The sequence below is a fragment of the Lissotriton vulgaris genome, chromosome 9 (assembly GCF_964263255.1).
Source record: "Lissotriton vulgaris chromosome 9, aLisVul1.2, whole genome shotgun sequence".
Lineage (NCBI taxonomy): Eukaryota > Metazoa > Chordata > Amphibia > Caudata > Salamandridae > Lissotriton > Lissotriton vulgaris.
In genome coordinates this window covers 477,014,907-477,025,540 of record NC_141697.1, presented here as the reverse complement: position 1 = coordinate 477,025,540, position 10,634 = coordinate 477,014,907, and positions in this window count along the sequence as shown.

Below are 10,634 nucleotides of genomic sequence, written 5' to 3'. Positions count from 1 at the left end.
AAATTGCTTCTTAAGTTAAGCCTAACTGCTCTCTGCCAAGTTACCAGAGGGGGAGCACAGGTTAATTTAGGTTGTTTATCTGACTTATCCTGACTAGGATTGTGGCTCCAGCTTTGACAGGGTGCATACTCTGCCAACCAGAAACCTCAATTCATAACAGATAACCTCTGGTAGATTGGACTGAACAGTAAGGAGAATGTCCAGATAAAGGTCTTAGATTTTTCTATGCACTAAACCAAACAAGAATAGACGAAAAGACTTCAAATATGTAGACTAAGTTTAGTTAAAAAGACGGATACAAATGTAATACGCTAAGGGGCTTATTTACAAGGATTGAGCGTTGCAGGAGTGGTAATTTTTTCAATGTTACATCGCTTTTTTTTATCCCATTTTTACAAGTTGCCACAAAGTCCAGTTAGCTGCATTTCTTCCAGCGTTAATATGATTTTTTCATAGCTGCACTTCTGTTAGCGTGACTTACCCAAAATGAGATGCAAAGTAGGTGTTCCAGCATAAAACACCCGCAAGACACACAACACGATATTTACAAGGATTTCTATGTACGTTGCTAAAAAAGAAAAACTGCTGCTATGTCCCATTAGAGGCAGTTTTTGAAAGTCAGAAACTAGCTGGTCTTAAAAATGGTGCAAATACATTTGGGGCCTAATTTAAGAGGATTTGGTGCAGGACAGCGCTGTAAGGAATCTTGCTGCATTGTCCTGCAGCAAAACAAAGGGGCAGGAATGTGCCCTATCAAAAAGATAGGGCACGTTTCTGTCTTTTTTGCCTTCGTTGGCGCACAATGGCTGCTGTGCGCCAATGCAGGCAGCCTTGTGCCATGGTGCAAGGGTGCCTGCGTTGCACAGCTGATTGATGTTGTGCAGGTAGGGACACCCTCCTGCACTAAATCAATCAATCCAGGCGAATTCCTCTTTCTATCTGTGCTACAGAATGCTGCACACATAGAAAAGGGAAAACATTAGGAGAAATGAAACTTTGTTGTGCCTCCCAAATGCCCCCTTAGGGTGGTGTTAGATTCTGACACATTTCCAGGTTTACGGTTTCCTCGTAAATCTGGGTATGCTTCCGATTCCATAGGTTTTGGGTGGGAACGCCCACAGCAACACCCACGGAACTCCTCTGTCACCCTGTTTTATGTGTGAAAGGGCACATATTTAAAGTGGTTCTACGTGGCCTTGTAAATATGCTGTGACACATTGCGCTACCGGAACATCAAAAAAGTGATGTTCCAGCTGTGCTAAAGTGCCGCTAGGGCTTCAGAAATAAGGCCCTTGCATAATAGAAGAACTCCCACAATTCATCCTTGGCAAGGTCAATGATGCCATGGACCTCCTGCCATTGCAGCTAGGAGCACCATGGAGACCACCACCACCCCCCTGTCATGTGCACTCCCCTGAACAACTGCTCAGTTCCCTTTGGATAACGACTGGACCTGATCCTCTCTAAGTGCTGACCTCGGTAGACTGGACCATCATTAACAGGAACCTGGAGACCGGGAACTGCAGAAAGTCAGAGACTCTCTGGAGCCGCCTGGAACCGTGGAAGAAGGCGAGACGCATGACTAGTTAACTTTAAATTAGGTCCTCTGCCATCTGATGAGTCACATCAGGAGGCCGCCCGACTCCGCACCGGATGGCCCCGTGGAGCCATCATCGCTGGGGAAGCGTTCAGGGGACGAGTCGGGATTGGGTCTGTGAGTGCAATTGTGCATCATCGCGGATTAGGAGCGGCTTATAGTTGTGGCGGGGTAGGCCTGCTCCTCTAAAGTCTCCCACTATGACTGGCTCCCCGAATGACAGCTTGTTGTGCAGATCCTTCACTACCCGGTCCGCAGCACCTGGCGACCAGTAGATTCCAGGCAGGTCCAGACCTGTTTAGCGGCGTCAAAGAATCGCCTGTTACAATCTGAGACCACTAGCAGCCTTGCCGGGAAGGAGGGAGTATTTGATGCCCAACTCTCAGAGGAGTTGCTTAACCACTAGAAACAAGACACTCTGCCTCTGTACCCCCGTGGCGTAGTCAGGTAAGAAAAGTACTGTGGTGTTATCCACTTTCAACTCCACCAGCTTGTGTACCATCATCAGGACAGCATCATGATCCCTGTAGGAGGCAGAAGAGAAAGGGTCTAGGACCTGTCCCCGGCGTTGGACAGCTCACCGGCACTCAATTGGCCCGCTCCACAACAAAGAATGAGGAGAGTGCACCTGCTGGCACTAGGTCACACAACCATGTCTCAGTATATGCCACTGCATCAGCTCCTTCTGCTAACTCAGGCATACCCACACCCACCCACACGTTGTTCCACTGGGAGAGGCCCTCTGCATCCTCCACTGTTCTTTCTAGTGACTTCACACATGCCATTAGCTGCTGTACCTTCAATACTGTGGCCCGGGTAAAAGGGTGGACTTTGGCCAGTTCTTGCTCAATATTGTGTATCTTGTCAGTCAGCTTGCGATGATCTGCGCACTCTAGGGTGAAGTCAACTGTTATTTTGTCAATGTAATGGTAAGTGCGCATTTGTTCGACGGAGGTACCTATTTTCTCCACAGCCTCAAGTACAGAGTCTAGTTTGGAGTCCAGGGTGTCCGCGGTCACCTGCCCTGGCAGCCAGCGACCCTCAGCCGCTCGGCCCACAGACACAGAGGGGTGGCCAGGTGTCAACGCCGTCCCCGTGTGCAGGTGGCCCATCTTTTTGCCAGATGCCCAAGCACTATGCATGATATGATAAAAGAATTTATACAGCGCACATTCACCAACGGCTTCTTGGCGCTTTGGACAAACAGAGGAGGGAACTGCCGGATGAAAACCTCAGTCATTTGATGACTAATCGAATGCTTGAGAGAATAACCAAGTCTTCAACACCTTCCTAAAGGAGTGAAAGGAAGGAATAAGACGGAGGCCATATGGCAGGGAGTTCCAGAAGAGGGGAGCTTGGGAAGCGAATCTAAGTCCCCCCAATCCTTTCCGCTTGAAAGGGCATTGCAGCAGCAGATTGGAACTCGAGGAATGGAGGGCTCGGGAAGGGATATATCGATGAAGACGAGAGGAAATGAAAGCCGGGCCTTGTTGGGCAAGGGCTTGATGAATCAGGCAGCCCACCTTAAAGAGGCTGCGCTGGATCACAGGGAGCCAGTGCAAGTTCTTCAGGAGGGGCTTTGCCGAGCTAGTCCTAGGCTGCCGGAAGACCAGCCTGGCTGCTTGGTTCTGGATAAGCTGGAGCTGGTGGGACTGATAGAGGGGATACCAGCATACAGCGCAGTCCCATAATCAATACAGGAAACAACCAGCCCAAGCATAGTCTGAACCAGGGCCTCGTGAGTGAGGAACCTGCTAATCTTTCTGATACGGCGGAGATGGAAGAAACAAGCCGAGAGAACAGATTTAATTTGGGGTTTCATGGTCAGGTCCTAACTAATGGTGACTCCAAGACTCTTGACCAAGCTCATCGGGCAGGGGGGACTGCCCAGTGAGTGTGGCCAGAAGCCGGAGCTCCAAGGGTTGGCCGGGGGCCCAGTAAGCACAAGCTCGGTCTTTCCTGGGTTCAGCTTAAGTTGGTTTGCACTCATCCAATTGCTGATGAAAGACATGGTAGATTGGAAATTCTCAATAAAGGTAGGAGAAGAATCAATATCAAAAATGAGCTGGAGATCATCAGCATAATTGAGGATGACCCCTGGTTGCTCACGCAGTCTGGAAATGAGAGGGGAGATGTAAAGGTTAAATAATAACGGGGAAAGGGAAGAGCCCTGAGGGACCCCACAAGTAAGGTCTTTAGCTTCAGATGTAAAGGGGCCAAGGCGAACACCTTGTAGAAAGGAGGTGAGCCACCTTAGCGGGAGTCAAGGAGCACCAAGGCTTGGGAGATATTATTGTCCGCCCCCTTTCTCAGTTCGTCGTGGACTGCCACCATCACAGCTTCTGTGGAGTGCTTCGGTCCAAAACCGGCCTGATGTTCGTCTAGAAACGGAGAACTTTCCACAAAAGAGCCAAGGCAGCTAGTTACATAGGCCTCGAGAGGTTTGCCCAGAAAAGGGAGCAGGGATATTGGACGAAAATTGCTCAAAATCAGTGGGTCTGCCCCAGGTTTCTTAAGGATGGGTGAGACGACAGCAGATTTGAATGCGCTAGGGACCATCCCCGCTGCGAGGGAATTGTTAAGCAGCAAGAGAGGTACCTCTGGGAGACTAAGAAAGATCTCACGGGCAATGTGGGCAGGGCAGCAGTCGGCGGGAGAGCCAGAGCGAACCTTCCTGAGCAGAGATATAAACATTTCCCGTGTGATTCGAGGGAAGTTCGAAAATGAGGCAGGGTTGTCAAGAATACTGCCTGTGTAGAAACCTGCATCGGGTGTGGGGATACTTGCCTTAATTAAGGCGATTTTCTCAACAAAATAGTTGTTGGGAGAGTCACAGAGAGGCTGTGAGAAGGAGGGGGTCATTGTAATCCGGTCAGGTTTAGCCAACTCATCAACAATGGTGAATATCTCCCAGGACCTGTTGGTGGAATTCAGAATTTTTTCGGAAAAGTATTTGGTTTTGGCCTCAAGAATGGCCAGTTTATATTCTTTCAGCGCGGCTAGGAATATAAGCTTTTTGAGCGGACAATAATCCGCCCTCCACTTGCGCTCAGCTTGTCGAAGTGCCTGCTTCAGGTCAATCAGGGACTTGCAAAACCAGCGCTGTACATCATGAGGGCGCTTGGTCCTGAGCTTCTTAAGAGGGGCAACGGTGTCTCGAGCGTCTGCAATCCAAGTATGAATTCTCTCGGCCTGGGTATGAACAGACAGACGGGAGCCTGCCTCGTCCAATAGGGAGGGAGTTGTAGTGGCCAATGAGAGACAAAGCGAGGGGATGTCTACCTTGCCCCAGTTACGGATGAGTATGCGATAAATGGGGCGCAATTTAATGGCGGGGGCTTTAGGTACCAAGAAGGAAATAAAAAAATGGTCTGACCATGCGCATGGGGAGATCTGTAAGTTTAAGACTTCCTGATTTAAGGCCCATAACTGGTCCAGGATGTGACCCGTGACATGGGTAGCAGCGTGGACGTGTTGGAGAAAATTTAGACCGGTTAACAGGTCCATGAACTCCCTAGAGGAAGCACTTTCATGTTGGGTCTGGGGCCAATAGTTAAAATCTCCTAAGATGAGAGACCTGGCGTGGTTGATGGCCAGTTCAGCCGCTATATCGCCAAAAGAATACAGGAAGCCGGACAACTGTCCTGGGGGACGATAAAAGACAGCAACAGTGAGGGGAAAGCTTTCTAATTCAAATTTGAAGATTACATAATCCACTGACTGTATGGGGTGCATACTGAGAGATTTAACTTTGTGGGCATGAGAGAATATGGCGGCGACCCCCCCCCCAGTCTTCCCCTGCTGCCGATTTGCCTGAAGGATATAATAACCGTCAGGAACGGCAGCCAAGAAGTCGGGAATAGAATCAGGTGTGAGCCACGTTTCGGACAGCAACAATATATCTGGCTTATTTGTTTCTAAGTGGTAGAATATCTCAGCTTGGTGTTTCATCAGTGAGCGGGTGTTTAAGTACCAGAAAGATAGACAGTTCTGTTCACAGCCAGGACGGCCAGGGGAAGCGTTTTGTTGTAAAACAACAGGGTCTGAATCAGCGACAGGCATAGTGGTCAAGGTGGCCTGCATGACATGTAGTGTAGTGCAGTGTGGCCAGCCGGCCCCTCTCCTCCAGTCAAGTGTATGCTAGCCAGGAATCTTCATTCAGCGACACAGAGGGAATCCCCCATATGCCCAAAAGCACACTAACAGGGGGCGAGGAAAGACAGCACCACCCAGTCACCTCCTCCGATCTAGCAGTGGTGACCAGATTCCGTGTTCCCTAGTGCCCCAGTGAGTAACGGCAGATCAAGCTGCGTGCCTAAGGGCCTGGACCTGAACTGACCCAGTGCCCCTGGCACCAGCTGCCACCCGCTGCCACCAACAGCTGATATCAGTAACTTGAACCAGTTAGTGGAGTCCCCCACCAGTCTTGTACAGTGTGGGTCCTCCGCAGCACAGGGATTACTCAGGGCACGGTGTGTGGTGGTAGACCTGGGCCCAACACGACCCCCAGGCTTCCTCCGCTCCCCGTCCCATCTTCTACTCACCTGAACTTCGACACCGGGGCTCAATCCGCCGCGCTCTCTCCGCATCTGTGCATCAGCCACCAGGAGCCTCAGCGTGGCTGGATTTCACAAGCCTGGGTACAGCAGTCAGCGCCAAGTACGCTGGGGAACCTCCCGATACAGGTGATGCAAAAGGGCCCTCTTAGACCGTAAGTCGTGGCGCCCCTGCCACACAGGTTCGGCGCTGCTCAGGGGCCTCACCCTCCATAGTATCATGGCAGCAACACCTCCTCCAGCCTGTGACGGAGAGAGGCATGGCCCACCACCGGCAATCTCCTCCATGCACCCTGGTGTAGTGGAGGCGCATGTTATGCAATGCAGACCTCCCCACACTTGGTGCGCAGGAGCGCCTCTACCGATCACAGCTCCTAGTGGTACTAGACGGTCTTCTCACACAGGGCAGCAATGTGTCTACCAGCCAGACTTCGCGATCAGGTAAGGGAGATCACCGACGCCTCAATGTATACCGCTGCGGCCCACCTCCACCATCAGTCCGCAGTATCTCCACAGCACCGGCCCTTCCCAATCAGGGCCTCAGATGCAGGTCCAGCGAGGCCTCCAGGCCCCGGTGACTGTCCGCGCCTCCAGGCAACAGCTGCCATGGTGTCGCAAGGATGGTGCAAAGAAAAGTGCTGAATCACTGTTTTTTCCCAGTGATGCACCACTTTTCATAAATGAGGCCCTGATTTTGCATTTCCTCTTCCCCTGGGACTCTGGCTGGTCTTCCTGGCTGTTGGAGAGTCTGGAGTGGGGTTGTGGACCTGTGTTGAACTTAGTCTTGGTTGATCCTTTCTGCCTTCCAGTGTTTTTCTTTTCCTTAGAGGTGTATTTGTAAGCTCTTTTTGCTTCTAGAGGCTGAAAAGTGAGGTTGGACTGACTGACATGAATTTTTTTTGCCGCTAATTGGCCGTTTGTCACTTTTTTCACACAAGCATCAAGGTTTTTATCTCTGTGACACTAGAGTTAGCAGCAATTTTCGCCGCCGCTAGCTGATCCTAACGCCATGTAACGACATATTGTAAATATTTAGCAAATATGGCAATGGATTTCGGCGATAGACAGCAGTAAAAAAAATTGCTGCTAAGCAACGTCAAAACTGCTTAGCAGCAATTCTTGTAAATATACCCCTCAATGTCACAACATGGAGAAATCCAGTAAGGGCAGAAAATAGGAAGATGAACTTCAATTTAAGTATATAAGAGTGGTAGGAATCTGAAAAGGGACAACATTCCCTACTACATTGCTCAATTGGACCTAGGGACGTAGGTGGAATCACCTATGTGTACACGCTGTCAAATAGATGTTTCCTTTTGAGCCCCTTAAAGTTCATACACCTTTGGACTTTTAACCGTTTATAGAAGACAATTCAAAGTAAATGGGGCTAATTCAGTAGCTCAGTGAACAGCCTTTACAGAGGTGAAAAATCTCAGATCTAGTCTGGTATATTGGTTTATCCACAGATGTTGCATATTTCGTGTTTCAGAGACTTGCAGGCGACTGAATACCTGTATGAAAAGGACTTGTTCCAAACTGGCAGTATCATAACTCTGCTGCTATTTCCTCCCACAAGCAAGTTTCTTCCCAGAAAGTAGAGATCCTCCTCCCTCAATAATTTCCAGTTTCCAAGAAATTTGTGCCTAGATGGCAGGTGCTAACATAGCATTATTCAGCACCCCTAATACCCTAATACTGTGCTGCCTTTTATTTGCCCAATATCCCTTTTGCAGCAGTGGGATATAGTTTCACGTTTGAGACTTGGAACATGGTTAGTATAACCCTCCCAAAAAATTACCTATTAATTTCAAATGACTAACACACCTCTTGTATCGTCAGACCTCAGACCCGAAATGAAGACTTGTTCTCTCCACATTCCTAGGGGCATATTGACAAGGGGATTGCGCCACGGAGCGTCACTTTTCTAGACTTTCTGGTGTGGCAATGCTGTGCATCATATTTGCAAAGTGGCATTAAGCCGCTTTGCATGGCTTAACACCGCTTTGTAAATATGGTACCCTTTCATGCAGGTATCGATGTGAAAGGGTCGTGGAATGGGTGTTGCTGTGGACATTCCATCGCAACACCCTTTGCTTTTTGACGCTGCTCCTGATTTACAAGGATGTGTTAATCTGAGGTAGCACCAAAAAACTAACGCCATGTAAAAGCAGTCATTAGATTGATGCAATGGGGAGAAATACTTTTATTTCTCCTCCTTTTTGCTCTCTGAATGCCGCACACATAGACAGAGCAAATAGCCTTTAAAGAATGTTTATGTGCAATTTGATTATCAAAAAAAGATTGTTTATGTGCAGGAAGGTGTCCATTACTGCAATTAAAAAATAATTCCCTGCAACACAGACACCCTTGCACTGTGGTGCAAGGGTGCCTATGTTGGTACCAGGCAGCTATTTTTGCGCCAGTGGAAAGGAAAACACAGGGGTGCGCTGTATTCTTGTGAATACCGCGCATCCCTGAATTTTTAAAATTATGAAGTGCGGCGCTGCAAACGTTTGCCACAGTGCTGCGCGATTTCATTGTGAATATACCCCTAGCTTCTTGTTTGGCACAGAAAATCGCCTCTCCTCATTTCCATCCATTGTCCAGGACGCCTTTGTAACTGAGAGCAGAAGAGGTGTCCTGCCAGTCACATCTGCATATGCGAATTGTTTCTGTCTCCAGTCCTGAGGTGTGAATAGCTAGATGAAGTATAAAATAGTAAACATATGATAATAAAATCACAAAATCGTTAAAAAAAATTGTAAAAATGAGTTTTGATTTGTGTGTTTTGACTCAATTACATACATTTTTTAAATATCTTTTCAGTTTTGCTTCCAGACCTTCAAGTGAATTTAGGTCAAATGCATTTGTAGGCGATGTGCTGCTGCAAGTATAGCATGTCAGCTTTCCAAGTGCACATAAAGACCAAATTAGACATATTTGACTGTGGAAAAAATCTCTAGTTCCACAGTAACCTAATAAAACACATGAATAACTGAACAGTAACTTATAAAGTGCTGGTTATTTGATGATTGACACATTACACTGTCCTGGTACAATGCCAGCTACATAGTGAATCAAAATAGAACACAATTTTAGATTTAATACTTGTCGGTGAAGCTTGGTCAGTCAACACCAAGGGAAGATGTAAACCTTGTAGTTCCTGCTCTTGCCCCAAAACTTGTGTCATGAACTGTTCAGTGAATATCTCCCCCCTAAGCCACACGACTCTTGCTATACTTGTTGTCAAAGATGGCATCACACACACACTGTTAGGCCTGGAATCTTTTGGCGTGATTTCCCCCAGACTTTTTGCCCTCTGACTTCTGTTTTGACGGTGTGCTGAACTTCGTTTTTGCTGGCTATAGGACTCTACACTTTTTCACTGCTGGCATGCTCTTTGTGTCTAAAATGTGATGGAATCTGGTTTCTCCATGATTGTCTTATTTGATTTACTGATAAGTTCCTAGTACAGTGCACTATATGTGTCCAGGGTCTTTAAATCAAATGCTACTAGTGGGCCTACAGCACTGAATGTGCCACCCACGTGAGTAGCCCTTCAAACCTGTCTCAGGCCTGCAACTGAAGAGCCTCAATTACAAGAAAGTGCTGCAGCCCTTTGGCTGAGCCACGCTGCAGCACTTTCGAAGCACAGGAATGCAACATATTTACAATATTATGTTGCATTCCTGTGCTGGCACACAATGGTCTGCCATGCACCAATAAAGGCACCCTTGCACCATGGTGCAAAGATGCCTGCGTCCCAGGGATGATTGTTTGTGTGCAGGAAGGGTTTCCTTAATGCACATAAACAATCTGAAATCTGGCGTTTTTCAAATTCTATGAGTGCTGCATTAGCACACATAGAACTAGCAAAATTCATTTTTTTAATGATTGTTTATGTGCAGGAAGGGACACCTTCCTGTACATAAACAATCACCAGAGGTGATTTCCTTGTTTTATGTGTGCTGCAGAATGCAGCAGGCATAGAAAGAGGAAAAAATGAGGAGAAATTAATACATTTATCCTTGTTGCGCCTCCCAACGCCCCCATGGGGAGGCTTCGCATTAGACGCATTTCCAGGTTTACAATATCTTGTTAATCTGGAAATGCGTCAGGTTCCATGGGTGTTGCCTGAGAACACCCACAGCAACACCCATAGAATGCCCCCTTCACCCAAACTGCTGCGTGTAATGGGGCCATATTTATGGACAGGAAAAGCAATGCAGGGTGGCCTTTCCTGTCCTTTTAAATATGGGGCAGTAAAATGCGCCACCACTGCGTCACAAAAAGTGACGCACCAGTGGCACAGGGGCTTGTATATAAGCTCCTGTGTCTGCAGCTTTAAACTGTCATTTCGACCTGACTAGTTAACCTACTTGTTAGACCTAAATCTTCCTTTTTATGACACATAGGGCACCCCTAGAGTCGGCCCTGGACTGCCTATGGACGGTGCAGTTTATTAAAAAAAAGGTGGGACA